We start from the raw sequence: 20,101 nt of genomic DNA on the forward strand, positions 1-20,101 counted from the left end.
TTTATTTATCTTTCTGTAGTTATTCACTCCCTCCTCCTTTGTGTATCATATATTATTATTATTCTATGTGAATGCTTACCTAGTTTAATGACACATATACTCGCTCATATCGTAGTTAGAGATGAGAAAACCCGATCAGAATTCGTACTGGACAGTTAGAGTCCGGTGCTAAACGCTGAACACGGACTTTCCATTTAAGTCCGTTGCAATGTTCGGAGTTCCAGGGGAAGTTCGGAGAGAGTGAAAGAATGTTTTCTAGATCAAAAGCTTAGGTCCACATTGTTTTCAATGGGGTTCTTGTTCTGGTTCAGCTTCAGGTACAGTTCTGGTACCCGAACTTTGGAATAAAGTTCATGTTTGGTACCAAAACCCCGAATTTCCACGGGTCCACTCAACCCTAATCATGGTGTGTTTCTTATCAGGGAATATGTAGAACTATATAATTGACAACTGTTGATAAACTTTTTTTCTTTTTTTTTACTGGAGATTCTCTGTCTTCAGAAAAAAACATTGCAAATTTTTTTTTACAGCAATAGCGCCACACCTGTCCATGCCTTGTGCCTGGTAATTTACTAAGTTGGGATAGCACATACTTTTCTTTTAATGTCGTATTTGGAAGACTCTGCAATGTTTTTATAATCCTTTACTATTTATGCACGTCCATGTTCTTTAATTGGTCTTGATTCACCCATTATTAGAATCATCAGGTAGATATAAGTGACACGTCGTCAGCATAGTGCATCATGGAGAACCAGTCTAGCTCCGTGCTCTAATTTCTGGCTAATCAATCTCCTCAGGATTGCAGATCAGAACCAGCTGATGGGATAATGACTCTTGCATTATATTATCATACATTTCAATGTTATGAATATTGAGCTAAACACTTAATATTCAGATCATCACGTTGACGTACATGCCATCTACTCTTTCGTCCAATTTGACTAATTGACTGTATTCACATGTCGCGTCAATGGATCGACAAACTACAAAGCTTCCGGACAATACAATATAACATAGTCGATGGATAGGTGTAGTTTGTTTTTAGCATTGTGTTGCTTATCATTTTTTACTAACTGGTTACTAGAAGAAGCTTGAGAAACCTACATCAGTTTTTTTGGGTGTAGGTTTTGCAAACAACAAAAATGGATGACAGACAGATGGTGAAAGTGACAATGATCAATAATAGATGAAAATCAGATTCAACAAACTGATTGAAAATGGTCCAATTTTAGGGAACAAGAAAAAAAAAAGGATGCTTGATTTATCCTTAGGCCTGGTGAACATATGATAATTATGACTACTTATGGGTTAGAGCTATTAAAGAGGTTGTCCACTACTTTTATATTGCTGGCCTATCCTTAGGATAGGTCATCAATATCTGATCGGCCAGGGTCCGACACCCGGTAGCCCCGCACACCAGCTGTTATCGGTGGTGGCGGCGGACGCCAGACGGAAGTACTTACTTGGGAGGTGGCTGTTTACTTGTAGTAGCGAAGGTTGGTACTGCATATTCACCTTTGAATCAAGATCAATAGAATATGTAGTGCCCTGCAGTAGCCACTCCAAATAGACAGCCAGCTCTGCAAACAAGTACTGCCGGCCGGCGACCTCTGATAACAGATAATCAACAGGGGTGCCAAGTGTTGGACTTTGGCCGATCAGACATTGATGAGCTTTCCTGAGGATAGGCCATCAATGTAAAAGTAGTGGACAACCTCTTTTTGGCAAACTCAGTTCAGCTCAGAATTACAGAAAACACTGCAAACATGACTTCTAGTTTGAGTATGCTGAGGTGACACAAGAGGGCTACTTTAAAAGGACTCTACTAAGGATGAGGCAGACGACACTGGAGTCCATGAACTCTATGGTTACAAATCAGAAACAAGTCGTGTCACACACCATAACTGAGACACTGAGCTTGGCCATCTAGCGTGGTGATTATTGCATCTAACTTGTGGTTATATGTTATGTTTGCTAATGACAGGTGTTATGAAGGCAATCCAGAAACACAGTGTGCCTAGCGATCAGAGCGCACACAGTGATCTGACAAATACCCAAAAATACAAGAACGAGCTCTGAGACGTGGAAACTCTGTAGACTGCACACCTGATCCTATCCTAAACACAACTAAAAGCGGCTGTGGATTGCGCCTAACAACTACCTAGGCAACTCGGCACAGCCTAAGAAACTAGCTAGCCTGAAGATAGAAAAATAGGCCTGACTTGCCCCAGAGAAATTCCCCAAAGGAAAAGGCAGCCCCCCACATATAATGACTGTGAGTAAGATGAAAAGACAAAACGTAGGGATGAAATAGATTCAGCAAAGTGGGGCCCGATATTCTAGGACAGAGCGAGGACAGTAAAGCGAACTTTGCAGTCTACAAAAAACCCTAAAGCAAAACCACGCAAAGGGGGCAAAAAAAACCCACCGTGCCGAACTAACGGCACGGCGGTACACCCTTTGCGTCTCAGAGCTTCCAGCAAAACAAAAGACAAGCTGGACAGAAAAAAAGCAAAAAAAAAGCAAAAAGCACTTAGCTATACAGAGCAGCAGGTCACAGGAACAATCAGGAGAAGCTCAGATCCAACACTGAAACATTGACAAGGAGCAAGGATAGCAGCATCAGGCGGAGTTAAGTAATGAAGCAGTTAACGAGCTCACCAGAACACCTGAGGGAGGAAGCTCAGAAGCTGCAGTACCACTTGTGACCACAGGAGTGAATTCAGCCACAGAATTCACAACAGTACCCCCCCCTTGAGGAGGGGTCACCGAACCCTCACCAGAGCCCCCAGGCCGACCAGGATGAGTCACATGAAAGGCACGAACAAGATCGGAAGCATGAACATCAGAGGCAAAAACCCAGGAATTATCTTCCTGAGCATAACCCTTCCATTTAACCAGATACTGGAGTTTCCGTCTAGAAACACGAGAATCCAAAATCTTCTCCACAATATACTCCAATTCCCCCTCCACCAAAACCGGGGCAGGAGGCTCAACAGATGGAACCATAGGTGCCACGTATCTCCGCAACAACGACCTATGGAATACATTATGTATGGAAAAGGAGTCTGGGAGGGTCAAACGAAAAGACACAGGATTGAGAACCTCAGAAATCCTATACGGACCAATAAAACGAGGTTTAAATTTAGGAGAGGAAACCTTCATAGGAATATGACGAGAAGATAACCAAACCAGATCCCCAACACGAAGTCGGGGACCCACACGGCGTCTGCGATTAGCGAAAAGTTGAGCTTTCTCCTGGGACAAGATCAAATTGTCCACTACCTGAGTCCAGATCTGCTGCAACCTATCCACCACAGAATCCACACCAGGACAGTCCGAAGACTCAACCTGTCCTGAAGAGAAACGAGGATGGAACCCAGAATTGCAAAAAAATGGAGAAACCAAGGTAGCCGAGCTGGCCCGATTATTAAGGGCGAACTCAGCCAACGGCAAAAAGGACACCCAATCATCCTGGTCTGCAGAAACAAAACATCTCAGATATGTTTCCAAGGTCTGATTGGTTCGTTCGGTCTGGCCATTAGTCTGAGGATGGAAAGCCGAGGAAAAGGATAGGTCAATGCCCATCCTACCACAAAAGGCTCGCCAGAACCTTGAAACAAACTGGGAACCTCTGTCAGAAACAATATTCTCAGGAATGCCATGCAACCGAACCACATGCTGAAAGAACAAAGGTACCAAATCAGAGGAGGAAGGCAATTTAGCCAAGGGCACCAGATGGACCATTTTAGAAAAGCGATCACAGACCACCCAAATGACTGACATCTTTTGAGAAACGGGAAGGTCAGAAATGAAATCCATCGAAATATGTGTCCAAGGCCTCTTTGGGACCGGCAAGGGCAAAAGCAACCCACTGGCACGAGAACAGCAGGGCTTAGCCCTAGCACAAATCCCACAGGACTGCACAAAAGTACGTACATCCCGTGACAGAGATGGCCACCAGAAGGATCTAGCCACTAACTCTCTGGTACCAAAGATTCCAGGATGACCAGCCAACACCGAACAATGAAGTTCAGAGATAAGTTTATTAGTCCACCTATCAGGGACGAACAGTTTCTCTGCTGGACAACGATCAGGTTTATTCGCCTGAAATTTTTGCAGCACCCGCCGCAAATCAGGGGAGATGGCAGACACAATGACTCCTTCCTTGAGGATACCCGCTGGCTCAGATAAACCCGGAGAGTCGGGCACAAAACTCCTAGACAGAGCATCCGCCTTCACATTTTTAGAGCCCGGAAGGTACGAAATCACAAAGTCGAAGCGGGCAAAAAATAACGACCAACGGGCCTGTCTAGGATTCAAGCGCTTGGCAGACTCGAGATAAGTCAAGTTCTTATGATCAGTCAATACCACCACGCGATGCTTAGCTCCTTCAAGCCAATGACGCCACTCCTCGAATGCCCACTTCATGGCCAGGAACTCTCGATTGCCCACATCATAATTGCGCTCAGCGGGCGAAAACTTCCTGGAAAAGAAAGCACATGGTTTCATCACTGAGCAATCAGAACCTCTCTGTGACAAAACCGCCCCTGCTCCAATCTCAGAAGCATCAACCTCGACCTGGAACGGAAGAGAAACATCTGGCTGACACAACACAGGGGCAGAACAAAAACGACGCTTCAACTCCTGAAAAGCTTCCACAGCAGCAGAAGACCAATTAACCAAATCAGCACCCTTCTTGGTCAAATCGGTCAATGGTTTGGCAATGCTAGAAAAATTACAGATGAAGCGACGATAAAAATTAGCAAAGCCCAGGAACTTTTGCAGACTTTTCAGAGATGTCGGCTGAATCCAATCCTGGATGGCTTGGACCTTAACTGGATCCATCTCGATAGTAGAAGGGGTAAAGATGAACCCCAAAAATGAAACTTTCTGCACACCGAAGAGACACTTTGATCCCTTCACAAACAAAGAGTTAGCACGCAGGACCTGAAAAACCATTCTGACCTGCTTCACATGAGACTCCCAATCATCTGAGAAGATCAAAATGTCATCCAAGTAAACAATCAGGAATTTATCCAGATACTCACGGAAGATGTCATGCATAAAAGACTGAAACACAGATGGAGCATTGGCAAGTCCGAACGGCATCACTAGATACTCAAAATGACCTTCGGGCGTATTGAATGCAGTTTTCCATTCATCTCCTTGCCTGATTCTCACCAGATTATACGCACCACGAAGATCTATCTTAGTGAACCAACTAGCCCCCTTAATCCGAGCAAACAAGTCAGATAACAATGGCAAGGGATACTGAAATTTAACAGTGATCTTATTAAGAAGGCGGTAATCAATACACGGTCTCAGCGAACCATCCTTCTTGGCTACAAAGAAGAACCCTGCTCCCAGTGGTGATGACGATGGGCGAATATGTCCCTTCTCCAGGGATTCCTTCACATAACTGCGCATAGCGGCGTGTTCGGGCACGGATAAATTAAATAATCGACCTTTAGGGAATTTACTACCAGGAATCAAATTGATAGCACAATCACAATCCCTATGCGGAGGTAGAGCATCGGACTTGGGCTCTTCAAATACATCCTGATAATCAGACAAGAACTCTGGGACCTCAGAAGGGGTGGATGACGAAATCGACAAAAATGGAACATCACCATGTACCCCCTGACAACTCCAGCTGGATACCGACATGGAATTCCAATCCAATACTGGATTATGGGTTTGTAGCCATGGCAACCCCAACACGACCACATCATGCAGATTATGCAACACCAGAAAGCGAATAACTTCCTGATGTGCAGGAGCCATGCACATGGTCAGGTGGGCCCAGTATTGAGGTTTATTCTTGGCCAAAGGTGTAGCATCAATTCCTCTCAATGGAATAGGACACCGCAAAGGCTCCAAGAAAAACCCACAACGTTTAGCATAATCCAAATCCATCAGATTCAGGGCAGCGCCCGAATCCACAAACGCCATGACAGAAAACGACGACAAAGAGCATATCAAGGTAATGGACAGAAGGAATTTGGACTGTACAGTACCAATGACGGCAGACCTAGCGGACCGCTTAGTGCGCTTAGGACAATCAGAAATAGCATGAGTGGAATCACCACAGTAGAAACACAGACCATTCAGACGTCTGTATTCCTGCCGTTCAACTCTAGTCATAGTCCTATCGCACTGCATAGGCTCAGGTTTAACCTCAGGCAGTACCGCCAAATGGTGCACAGATTTACGCTCGCGCAAGCGTCGACCGATCTGAATGGCCAAAGACAAAGACTCATTCAAACCAGCAGGCATAGGAAATCCCACCATGACATCCTTAAGAGCCTCAGAGAGACCCTTTCTGAACAAAGCTGCCAGCGCAGATTCATTCCACTGAGTGAGTACTGACCATTTCCTAAATTTCTGACAATATACTTCTATATCATCCTGACCCTGGCACAAAGCCAGCAAATTTTTCTCAGCCTGATGCACTGAATTAGGCTCATCGTACAGCAATCCGAGCGCCAGGAAAAACGCATCGACACTACTCAATGCAGGGTCTCCTGGCGCAAGAGAAAATGCCCAGTCTTGAGGGTCGCCGCGCAAAAAAGAAATAATAATCAAAACCTGTTGAATAGGATTACCAGAAGAATGAGGTTTCAAGGCCAGAAATAGCTTACAATTATTTTTGAAACTTAGAAACTTAGTTCTATCTCCAAAAAAAACAAATCAGGAATAGGAATTCTTGGTTCTAACATAGATTTCTGATCAATAGTATCTTGAATTTTTTGTACATTTATAACGAGATTATCCATTGAAGAGCACAGACCCTGAATATCCATGTCCACACCTGTGTCCAGAATCACCCAAATGTCTAGGGGAAAAAAAAAAAGTGAACACAGAGCAGAAAAAAAAAAAAAAAAAAATGATGTCAGAACTTTTTCTTTCCCTCTATTGAGAATCATTAGTTTGGCTCCTTGTACTGTTATGTTTGCTAATGACAGGTGTTATGAAGGCAATCCAGAAACACAGTGTGCCTAGCGATCAGAGCGCACACAGTGATCTGACAAATACCCAAAAATACAAGAACGAGCTCTGAGACGTGGAAACTCTGTAGACTGCACACCTGATCCTATCCTAAACACAACTAAAAGCGGCTGTGGATTGCGCCTAACAACTACCTAGGCAACTCGGCACAGCCTAAGAAACTAGCTAGCCTGAAGATAGAAAAATAGGCCTGACTTGCCCCAGAGAAATTCCCCAAAGGAAAAGGCAGCCCCCCACATATAATGACTGTGAGTAAGATGAAAAGACAAAACGTAGGGATGAAATAGATTCAGCAAAGTGGGGCCCGATATTCTAGGACAGAGCGAGGACAGTAAAGCGAACTTTGCAGTCTACAAAAAACCCTAAAGCAAAACCACGCAAAGGGGGCAAAAAAAACCCACCGTGCCGAACTAACGGCACGGCGGTACACCCTTTGCGTCTCAGAGCTTCCAGCAAAACAAAAGACAAGCTGGACAGAAAAAAAGCAAAAAAAAAGCAAAAAGCACTTAGCTATACAGAGCAGCAGGTCACAGGAACAATCAGGAGAAGCTCAGATCCAACACTGAAACATTGACAAGGAGCAAGGATAGCAGCATCAGGCGGAGTTAAGTAATGAAGCAGTTAACGAGCTCACCAGAACACCTGAGGGAGGAAGCTCAGAAGCTGCAGTACCACTTGTGACCACAGGAGTGAATTCAGCCACAGAATTCACAACAGTTATAGTACTAGAAGGCATCTAACTTTGTGGTTATACTACTAGAAGGCATCTAACTTGTGGTTATAGTACTCGAAGGCATCTAACTTGGTAGTTATACTGCTAGAAGACATCTAACTTGGTGGTTATACTACTATAAGGCATCTGACTTGGTGGTTATTCTACTATAAGGCATCTAACTTGGTGGTTATAATACTAGAAGGCATCTAACTTGGTGGTTATAATACTAGAAGGCATCTAACTTTGTGGTTATAGTACTTGAAGGCATCTAACTTGGTGGTTATACTACTATAAGGCATCTAACTTGGTGGTTATACTACTATAAGGCATCTAACTTGGCAGTTATAATACTAGAAGGCATCTAACTTGGTGGTTATAATACTATAATGCATCTAACTTGGTGGTTATACTACTATAAGGCATCTAACTTGATGGTTATAATACTAGAAGGCATCTAACTTGGTGGTTATAATACTAGAAGGCATCTAACTTTGTGGTTATAGTACTTGAAGGCATCTAACTTGGTGGTTATAATACTAGAAGGCATCTAACTTGGTGGTTATACTACTAGAAGGCATCTAACTTGGTAGTTATAATACTAGAAGGCATCTAACTTGGTGGTTATAATACTTGAAGACATCTAACTTGGTGGTTATAGTACTTGAAGGCATCTAACTTGGTGGTTATAATACTAGAAGGCATCTAACTTGGTGGTTATAATACTTGAAGACATCTAACTTGGTGGTTATAGTACTTTAAGGCATCTAACTTGGTGGTTATAATACTAGAAGGCATCTAACTTGGTGGTTATAGTACTAGAAGGCATCTAACTTGGTGGTTATAGTACTAGAAGGCATCTAACTTGGTGCTTGTACTACTAGAAGGCATCTAACTTGGTGCTTGTACTACTAGAAGGCATCTAAGCTGTGGTTATAGTACTAGAAGGCATATAACTTTGTGGTTATACTACTAGAAGGAATCTAACTTGGTGGTTATACTACTAGGTTATATTGTGTTTTTTTCATATTTTTTTAGGCTTTATTATTGGATTAAAGGGATACGTGTTATACATAGGTTATATTAGTAGTACAGTTTAGAACACAGTTGATTCCCTAATTCTTTACTGGTCTCCCCATTAAGGACTCTGCTCATCTCACTATCTCCAGCTTAAAAGTATCTGGAGACTTACCACAAGATGTGCCAACACCTAAAAATTGTGCCCAAATTACATGAATTAAAGGGCCATCACCCACAACGTGTATTAATAGCTCAGGATGGCGAGTTAATTCACTAGACCAACTCAACAATACAGTTCATGTCTTCTATAAAGGGTTCTGATGATGCTTTTGAGTTAAATAAAAAAATCCTCAAAAGAAGCCATGACTCTAGCCCATCTTGCCAACCCAAATTAATAGTTGTCATATGCTGAAGTTACCGGTACTTTATCCCTATTAAATTGTTATTTAATGAATGTTCTCACTTTCATGACCTATCAATTATATACATCAAATATTTTTTAGGGAAGGTGAGAGTAGATGTTGGGAAGCAAAAACAATCTAACAACAGTGAGTATAATCCCATCTACCATAAAAGGGGCTTTCTGGTGACTTAACAAAGAGTAGGCAATGTTACATCTTTAATGTGTAACAACATTACTTACACTACGGCGGTTTTGAAAAATTGTACAAAACCCTAATAAAAACTAATTTCTTTGTTTTAGGCAGCTGTTCAGACATATTTTCAGATATCAGTGCAGTTGCTGCTTGTTTGAGGTTCTGCCATCACATCCCTGCCATTGAACTTCCCACAGCCATTCACACGTGTTGTGGATTATTAGTTTTTTACCCTTCAGCCTATTGACAGACGAACAGACACGTGGTCAAGTGTAGAATTTAGGATTTTTTCAAAAGCAGCAGAGCTTCCACATCAATTATTTCACCACCACCACCAATAACTATAACTGTTGTATGAGGTTTCTACTAGATTTGCTTTACACCAGATATTATGATTTATTTTCAAGGGTTTTTTGTTGTCTTTAATTATATATAAAATTATTACAGCAGCTTCTATTTCCCACATGATCTGCAATTGATTTCCTTTTGCAGCTTTGCATTAAATCACATTTTTCCCTGTCTCTTTTTGCATGTTGCTGTCTGCTTTTTTAGTATATTACTAATTACTAATGAGATAATGGATAAGTTTCAATATCATTGATCCATATATTACATCATTTATACATCATGCCTTTCACTGTGCTTTTTTGGAGCCCTAGAGGTTTTCTAACCCTTTCAATGTACATATACAGTAGGTTACGTATTATACTCCAGAGCTGCACTCACCATTCTGCTGGTGCAATCATTGTATGTATACATTACATTACTTATCCTGTACTGATCCTGAGTTACATCCGGTATTATACCCCAGAGCTGCACTCACTATTCTGCTGGTGCAGTCACTGTGTACATACATTACATTACTGATCCTGAGTTACATCCTGTATTATACCCCAGAGCTGCACTCGCTATTCTGCTGGTGCAGTCACTGTGTACATACATTACATTCCTGATCCTGAGTTACATCCTGTATTATACTCCAGAGCTGCACTCACTATTCTGCTGGTGCAGTCACTGTGTACATACATTACATTCCTGATCCTGAGTTACATCCTGTATTATACTCCAGAGCTGTACTCACTATTCTGTGACAAGATAGCATTGATGGCTTAAAAGAAAAGTTATGATTACAGTCACTTTATACAGTGGCATGTAAAAGTGTGGTCAAAATTATTGCTATTGTGAACAGTTAAGCAAGTTGAAGATAAAATGATCTCTAAAAGGCCTAAAGTTAAAGATGACAAATTTACGTTGTATTTTAGGCAAACATATATATTTTGATATTTGACATTTTTAAACTTGCAAAAAGGTAACTGGGTAGATGCAAAAGTTTGGGCACCCTGCATGGTTAGTATCTAGTAGCACCCCCTTTTGAAAGCATCACAGCTTGTAAAAACTTTTTGTAGCCAGACAAGAGTCTTTCAATTATTGTTTGAGGGATTTTCATCCATTCTTCCTTGAAAAATTCTTCCAGTCCTGTGAGATTCCTGCTCATCTTACATCCTATGCTATTTTGAGGTCTAGCCACAGATTTTCAATGATGTTCAGATCAGAGGACTGTGAGGGCCATTGTAAAATCTTCAGCTTGCACCTTTTCAGGTCGTCTACTGTGGATGTTGATGTGTGTTTAGGATCATTATCCATTTGTAGAAGCCATCCTCTTTTCAACTTCAGCTTTTTTACAGATGATGTTATGCTTGTATCAAGAATTTGTCGAAATTTCCTTGAATCCATTCTTTTCTCTACCCGTGAAATGTTCCCCGTGCTATTGGCTGCAACACAACCCCAAACCATGATGGATCCACCCCCATGCGTAATAATTAGGAAGATGTTCATTTCCTAAAACTCTGTGCCCATTTTTCTCCACACATACCTTTCATCATTGTGGCCAAAGAGTTCTATTTTGAACTCATCGGTCCACAGGACTTGTTTCCAAAATGCATCAGGCTTGTTTAGATGGTTTTTTGCATACTTCTGACTCTGAATTTTATGGTGATGACTCTTCCATAAAGGCCATATTTGTGCAGGTGTCTCTGAAAAGTAGAACAATGTTCCACAACTCCAGAGTCTGCTAAATCTTTCTGGAGTTGTTTTGCAGTCAAGTGGGGTTTCTGAATTGCCTCTTTAGCAATCCTGTGAGCAGCTCTCACTGAAATGATGCTTTGTTTTCCAGACCTTATCTTGACCTCCATTGTTCATGATAACTGCTATTTCTTAATTATATTCAGAAGTGAGGAAAGGCCAACTTGAAAACGCTTTTCTATCTTCTTATAACTTTCTCCTGCTTTGTGGGCCTCCAACCATTTTCATTTTCAGAGTGCTATGCAGCTGCTTACAAGAACCCATGGCTGCTGTTTTTTTGTGGCACAAGATTAGAGGAGGCTGGTTTTTTTTATAAAGCAGGGAAATTTGCATCACTTGGCCTTTCCTAACGATGATTGTGAACAAGCCATTACCCTAACAGGCTAAGTAAGGTCTGAAACCGTGGACAAAGTTATTTGAGCACACAAATCTCCAAGGGTGCTCAAAATCTCCAAGGGTGCTCAAAATTTTGCATCGGCCTTTTTTTTTCATTTTTGTAATTTTTAAAAAGAAAAAAACGATAATTTTTTTGTGCTTAAATTACAAAGGAAATGTGTAGTCTTTAACTTTAGGTCTTTTACAGATCATTTCATCTTCAACTTACTTAACTGTTCTCCATAACAGTAATTTTGACCATGTGTGCCCAAACTTTTAGATGTCACTTTAGTTACTTGTTGAAGGGAATGAGGCAACGGTACATTTCGCTAAAACAATAGGGTATATCACTAGCGGTAGGCAGCCCGTACAACTGATGGTGGGTCCATGAGGAGCACCAATCCCTATATCCTGTGATCCTTCATAGAACAGTATTGGGGAATGGTTTTCAACAAGGGTTTGGAAGGAGGATCATGTTTTATCTCACATTATTAGATGGGTCTCAAGTGAAAAAGAACATAATCAGGAGCTATAATGTACGATTCTCCATAGACTTGATATTCTGTGACTCACTAAGCTCTTATTATGTTTTCCAATCACACCCTTCAGAATGGATGAGTGCAGCTCTGCGAGAAAGTCACTGATAATTCTACTAGTAACCTACATAGTTATCATATTACTACCCGATGCCACCTTCACTAAGCATACCGCTAGGCCATGACCGGTTACATATAGTGATCCCAAGCAGGGATACAGAATGTTCTGTTGCATTCATAAGAATTCACCCAAAATGTGATGAGTTATGCAAATAAAGCTGAATCATTGCATAATTTAACACCCTAATACTTCCTTAAAGATTTTGTGTTCCAATTCTTCACTGTAAGATCTCTGCTTACTTTACGTGAATATGTAGATTATCGTTCACATCCAGAAGGTGAAATCCTTTTGATGTGTTGCTACAATTGTATCCAGTCTAAGTCATCATTACATAGACAGGATACAATGGTAACAAATCTGTCAGCTTTGGAAGGATCATTTTTCATCTTTTAGGTGTAAACTAGAAAGCATCCATCACAAACAGCAAGCAGGGATTTTACAAATGACAAAGAATTCAAACCCTTAGTATATTAAAGATGTCAGGAAGAGAAAGAGAGGTAAAGGGAAACTTAGGTAGTTGTCCATTGTCTTTTATAGGTTAAGTTCTGGGAGTGTGGAGTTTACAGCAAATGCAAACCAAGTATGTGATGCCTAGAGAAAGATCAAACTCGTCAACCTGTCCTGGCCAAGGTATGAATAGCAAAATAATGAAAATAATGGCCACATACACAATAGACTACAATCAGCCGTACCCCAGCAGGATAGACATACAGCCTAAAATGTATGGGGGCCTCCTGACTCTTCCCCATCTGATAATGTTGGGTGAGATAAGGATCAGGCAGCTTCAGTATCAGATTTTTTAGTTATTGAGGTGATAAGCCGCTGCCAGAGCCATTTGGCAGCAGCTTTCTCTCTTTTTTTTTTTTTTTTTAAAAACACAGGAACGCTCAGCCAAGCCAAATATTTATTTCTATTGGAGAATCAGGAGAGACAGTTGTTGGCTGAATGAGAGCCTGGATTACAGCTGAATTATGCATATGGCGAGGTCAAATCTTTGACCCTGATGAAGGCTCTCGCCCATGACTACATTTTAACCCCTGGTTAGCTGCAAACCAACCACAAATCTTGTGCGAGTGACGGCTTCGGCTGGACCACGTCATTGTCTATGTGGCATCAGGCATTGTGGCACTCACCTGTCCTGTGTCCTCTTGCCCAGAATAGTCCTCTCAGACCCAGCACAGCAGACTGACAGACATGGCAGATGGTAATGACTCTTATAGGGAGGTTCGGGAGAGATGCCACTGTGGAATGGATGCACATTCTCCTTCAATGATAACACAAGGTAACTAGAAGGATGATAGACTCAGATGGAGCGTGGCTTAACTGCTGGCAGAGGAATGTAAGGTATGATGTCTGACTCATGCACTATCACATACACTGGATGACAAGGAACAATAATCTGAAGATGGGAGTGGAACTCTTCATCAGTCATTTCTTATTTATTATCTCTGTCTCTTGGAAAGACCGCCATTACAGCTGAGGCATGGGATGTCACACAGCTTTCTTGGAGTCTTAGGTGGTAAATCTGCATTGTTATCAATAAATATGGAAACAACATATATATAACTTTAAACCGAAAATATTTGCCTTTGGATTTTTTTGGGTTTTGTTGGCTGACAACCCTGTGAGGATATATTGGGATGGGTGTAGTATCGGTTGTTGTCATCCATTTTTCTTACTGAACTGAACTGTAATCTGGCTGTTGTGTATCTGGACTTTTGAAAAGTGTTTAATCCTTTAAGGTTGGTATATAAAATGACAGTGTACGATCAGGTCAGATCTCAGTATGAGGCAGTGATAGCGGTCACAGTCCCTGATGAAATTAATGGTCACAGTGTACGGTTGCCAACTTGACATTTTATTATTTCTCGACAGCTTATGAAAAAAATCACGGACGGACAATATTTTTTATGGACACATTGGAAAACCATAATAAATCATTATCATTATAAGTGATACATGTCTACAGCCTATAATTGTGATATGAAGATATCAGATGCATTCACTGGAAATGGTAAAATTACGATAATTGTAGTCAAAATAATCTGTATAAGTTTCTTCAGCTTCAAGGACACCTCAAGTTTTTTATGGACAGGGCAAAAATTTTTTTTATTTTTACGGACTGTCCTGGAACTTCTGGACAGTTGGCAACATTGGTAGAGAGCGTGGTGGTTCTACTACTGTACCCGGAGTTTGTGGCTGAACAGTAACATGGACAGTGTCTTACACTTTACCAGCAGGTAGTTCTTGCCAATAACATACTCAGCCCTGCCATTCTGGGTTTCCAGGCAACTATCTTGGCACACCTTGTACTGTCTCTCTGATACAGGTCACACCTTGTTCCGAAAATACACTTTCTCTTCCTGCTGGAAGCGTACCATTTGGGTGACAACTCTTTTTCAGTCTCAATCCATGGCTTGCTGATCACTATAAGCAGAAAAAAGAAAAAGTGCGGTAAAAAAAACGCAGCCAGCTCACCGATCAGACGCAGGTGCTCGGAACTTCGTCAAAGACTAGGACGAGTAGTGGCAGCATCAAATGAAGAAAGGCGTTCCAGCTCCATAAAACGAAATACTTTATTGATGTATAAAACCTTTGCAATTCAATCAATCCTTGCGTGTATGCGAATGCCCAGATATAAAGAAACATGCGACGCGTTTCGACCGAACCGGTCTTAATCAATGCAGTCGAAACGCGTCGCATGTTTCTTTATACCTGGGCATTCGCATACACGCAAGGATTGATTGAATTGCAAAGGTTTTATACACCAATAAAGTATTTCGTTTTATGGAGCTGGAACGCCTTGCTGATCACTACCAGTCACAGATCTTCACAGTGTCTCACACCACAGTCTTGAGCACTGTCTTCGGTCATGCTCTCTCGTCACTAGAGATGTCAGGGTAAGCAGTTGTCAACTGCTGTAAGTCAATTTAATAAATATTAATTATTATGTAAATCTGTATTTGCTAGCTAGGATCTGGTCTTCATCGATGATTCAATTACAAAGGAAATGTATTTATAATAAAGGTTACGATTAAAATGGATAGATCAAGATAAGAGAGAAAAAGAGACATATTCGGAGATCGCTATGAATATAAGAGATGAAGAGAGATGTGACCTGTTGCAAAATAGTGCAGTATTTATAATTCTGGCTCACAGCCATGGAGTCTCTGCGCTTGCCCAAATTGAAGAATGTTGCTCATCAGTAGTAATTAAAAAATGCAAATTATAAACGATCGTTAGTTTTCAGAACCGTCAGCCTTAAAATATCAAGACATCTGCTTAGGGATTAGCAGATGTTCGGGTTCAACTGAACTTTAGTCCAAAGTTCAGTTTTGGCACCAGAATTTGAACCAGGACCCGAACCCCATAGAAGTCAACAGAGACCCCAACTTTGGTGCTGTAAAATGGTCATTTGCTACTTCAGAGTTGTCTTCACTTTTTAGCCTTTCTCTCCTGGTAGTCTCCATTCATCTGTGATACCATTTGGCTTTCACACACTTTACCTAATAATCATTATAATCGTTTGTGAGTAAGAACTCTAAGGCCGCCATCACACTAGCAGTATTTGGTCAGTATTTTACATCAGTATTTGTAAGCCAAAACCAGGAATGGAACAATTAGAGGAAAAGTATAATAGAAACATAGGCACCACTTCGGCATTTATCACCCACTCCTGGTTTTGGCTACAAATACTGATGTAAAATACTGACCAAATACTGCTAGTGTGACGGCAGCCTAACTCTAATGTGTATGCACACACGATATAAAAAAATGGCCTAAATACAATGTGTCCGTAAAGTTATGGTGCACTTTTGACCAGTCACTGGAAAGCACACACATCCCTACACACATGCCAACAATAGTGAAGTTCTTGCCATACACTGGTAAGGATGTCTGGTGTAACAGAGTGAATAAAGTCTGTGTTTCTCTGTTTTAAGTGATTAATGTCGTTGATGGCGTCCACATCAAACTGCACTGAATAGGTATGAAACTGGGAGAGTTTTAGGCTATGTGCACACGTTGCGGATTAGGCTTAGGAATTTCTGGTGCGGATTCTGCCTCTCCTGGCAGAAAACCCACCTGCGGATTTGTCGCTTTTTTTATGCGGTTCCACAGCGTTTTTTTGTGCGTTTTTGCTGCGGTTTTCTTGCGGATTTGCTGCGGTTTTCTATAATGGAATGGGTACAAGAACACTGCAGATTAACAAAAAAGAAGTGACATGCTACTTCTTTTAAACAGCAGCGTTTCCGCAGCGGATTTTCCGCAAAGTTTGCACAGCATTTTTTTTTCTCATTGATTTACATTGTACTGTAAATCAATTCGGATCTGCAGCGTTTCTGCACCGCAAAAAAAGCTGCGGATCCGCAGAGAATCCGCAATGTGTGCACATAGCCTTACTTTTATTTGGAGCAGATTTCACATTTCTATAGTTTTTTGTAGCTTTCCAGTGACTGGTCAAAAGTGCACCATGACTTTACGGACACACTGTATATTATCTTGAAACCTCAACTAAAGAACAAAAAAAACTGTGTATGAGCTAAAATGTAGTGGCAGCTTTATACCACAGTTAGCAATTGAATCATTTTACAGATGGAAAATTTGATGCAACACCAAATATTTTTTCACCTAGTCAACTAAATATCGCTATAGGATTCTGTTCTGGGTGAGATGAGATTTAGTCGTTTTAGGCGCCTTTTTCCCACACACTTGTTTAATCATTATCTTTATATTACCTGTTAATATTGGTTAAAATGCAGAAATAAAAATAATTGCACCACTTTTATTTACTCCATTTAGTCCCTATGGGAGGTGGAGCTGCATATTCATGACTGTAATCGGCGGCACTACGTGACCGCTCATACAGGAGAAGGTGCGGCGAGGACAGGATGCTGCGAGGGAGCCGGGTGAGTATTTTATTAACAGCGGGGGGGGGGTTAGGTACAGGGATCTTTATTTTAAACACTAAAAAAAAAGGATTTTTCATATCTTCCCTCCAGCAAACGCTGCTGCAGAGAAGATATGAATGGCGGCTTCAGCACCACGCTGGGGGGACAGCGCTTACTGTAGCGCTGTCTCCTGCACGGCACACGGACTGCACATTGACTTTAATGAGTCCGTGTAATCCGTGCACTCCCACGAACACTGACATGTCTCCGTGTTTTGCACACGGACACACGGCCTGTGAAAACACGCTGACATGTGCAGAGACACATTGATTTCAATGTGTCTATGTGAGTCAGTGTCTCCTGTACATGAGGAAACATATGCGACTCTGTGTTGCAGTCATAGTATGTTGCAGATCACAATGCCACACTATAGGAAATCATTACATCCAATGTTGCAATGCGTTACTGCAATTTCAGTTTTGCAGCTTGTAGCCCTAGTGTTAAAAGGAATAATTCAGCAGGTTTTTGCTATAAGACAGCAGGAGATAGAGGCTGAGAAACAGAGTTGAGTGGCTAATTATGTTCATATGTTGCATTTTTGCTGCGTTTTTTTTTCTGCAGGCAAAACCTGCTCTCTTGGCAGTATAGAAGCTGCTTACAAAAAGCAGATTTTGCTGCGGTTTTTTTTATGATCCCAAAGTTCAGCTTTAATTCCACCATAGAAGAATGAAGAATGCAAGGAAGGTGTTAGGCCACAGATACATATGTGAAACCACAATACCATTTTTGGAAAAAAAAGGGCAATTTGATCAAATTATTTATTGGAAAAAGATTTTTATGTCTGACAAATTAGTGACTATTCTGAACAAAAAAAGTTCACATGAGTTCATGAAAAAATGAACTCGTGAAATGAAATGAAAAAAAAAAAAAAAAGAATATTAGCCACAAAGTTATCCCTGAAGGAATTTAGGAGCAAGTAAATTAGGTGAGTTGTTGGGAATAGGATATGCTCTAAATACCATATGTTCAGTAGATGGGGATATTTGTTATTTTTGGCTTATTCACTGCTGGATTGAGTTTGGTATTATCTGCCCACTAATCCGACCTGCAGATTAACCCCTTTCCGACATTGGCGTAATAGTTTTGAACAGCTGACATGTGCCTCTAACAGCCGCGAGTGGAATCATAATCCACCCGCGGCTGTTAACCTGTCAAATGCTGCTGTCAGTCTCAGACAGCAGCATTTAACTCGCGCTTCTGGCAAGCACGCTGGAATTATCGCCCATCGGTGACCCCGTCACGTGATCACAGGTCACCGATGGGTTGGCATGACATCCAGAGGTCTCCAGCAGATCTCTATGGTTGTCAAAGCCAGATTGCTATGATCGCCGCCTGGTGCATTTAGGGGGGATTCATTTTTGTATTGAGGTGCAAAGCAAACACAAGCATGATAATTATTGTGTAGAGAGCATTAAATAGGAATATATATATGTATATGAAAAGAAAGTCAGCACTCACCCATCTTTCACAAGAGACTTCATTCCTTTTAAATTTTCATTATTGGACATCTAGCAAAAAAGTGCAAAAGTGCTAGCAGTGTGAAGGCACGTGCAGATATTTCATAAGAAGAGACATGACGGGCAACGAATGTTTCACGCTAGTTTGCGCTTCTACTGGTCCATAGTGTTCCTTTCATCATAGGCCTTGGTGACCTCTCTCTAAATGTAACGTTAATGGTTGTGGCCAAAAAGTTCAATTTTGGTCTCATCACTCTAAATTACCTTACTCCAGAAGATTTGAGGCTCGTCTCTGTTCTGTTTTGTGTATTGTAGGCGAGATTCTTTGTGGCATTTGCGCAGTAATGGCTTTCTGTTGGCGACTCGATCGTGCAGCCCATTTTTCTTCAAGTGCCTCCTTATTGTGCATCTTGAAACAGCCACACCGCTTGTTTTCAGAGAGTCCTGTATTTCAGCTGATGGTGCAGACAACAAGGATTCGGATTCCTGGACCACGGTGTGAATTACTTGTACGATGGACTCCTCGCCAGAGACGGACTACACCTCAACAAACCTGGGAAACACACATTCGCCAGAAGACTCGCTACACTCATCAGGAGGGCGTTAAACTAGAAGAAGAGGGGACGGGAAGAAAAACATTAGACTTGAACAAAGAAGATCCAGGAAAACATACTCAGAAGGGAGGTAAGAACATTTCTAAAACAATCCACAGCGAGGAGATTGGAACAAAACAAAATCCTCTAAACTCGCAAACGCCAGAAGCCTGACAAACAAGATGGAAGAACTAGAAGCAGAAATATCTACAGGTAACTTTGACATAGTGGGAATAACCGAGACATGGTTAGATGAAAGCTATGACTGGGCAGTTAACTTACAGGGTTACAGTCTGTTTAGAAAGGATCGTAAAAATCGGAGAGGAGGAGGGGTTTGTCTCTATGTAAAGTCTTGTCTAAAGTCCACTTTAAGGGAGGATATTAGCGAAGGAAATGAGGATGTCGAGTCCATATGGGTCGAAATTCATGGAGGGAAAAATGGTAACAAAATTCTCATTGGGGTCTGTTACAAACCCCCAAATATAACAGAAACCATGGAAAGTCTACTTCTAAAGCAGATAGATGAAGCTGCAACCCATAATCAGGTCCTGGTTATGGGGGACTTTAACTACCCGGATATTAACTGGGAAACAGAAACCTGTGAAACCCATAAAGGCAACAGGTTTCTGCTAATAACCAAGAAAAATTA

At 41.3% G+C, this 20,101-nt stretch overlaps 1 protein-coding gene across 1 annotated transcript in view; it reads right to left on the bottom strand.

Moving 5' to 3' along the window:
- LOC138648135 (pneumococcal serine-rich repeat protein-like) overlaps positions 1 to 13,689 on the bottom strand; it is an 89,898-nt gene extending 76,209 nt beyond the window's left edge. The window contains exon 1 of the mRNA XM_069737640.1: positions 13,587 to 13,689. The gene's annotated coding sequence lies outside the window, so the exon portion shown is untranslated. The remainder of the gene's footprint in view (positions 1 to 13,586) is intronic.
- Positions 13,690 to 20,101: the final 6,412 nt, after the last annotated feature.

This window comes from Ranitomeya imitator, chromosome 8 (genome assembly GCF_032444005.1).
Source record: "Ranitomeya imitator isolate aRanImi1 chromosome 8, aRanImi1.pri, whole genome shotgun sequence".
Classification (NCBI taxonomy): domain Eukaryota; kingdom Metazoa; phylum Chordata; class Amphibia; order Anura; family Dendrobatidae; genus Ranitomeya; species Ranitomeya imitator.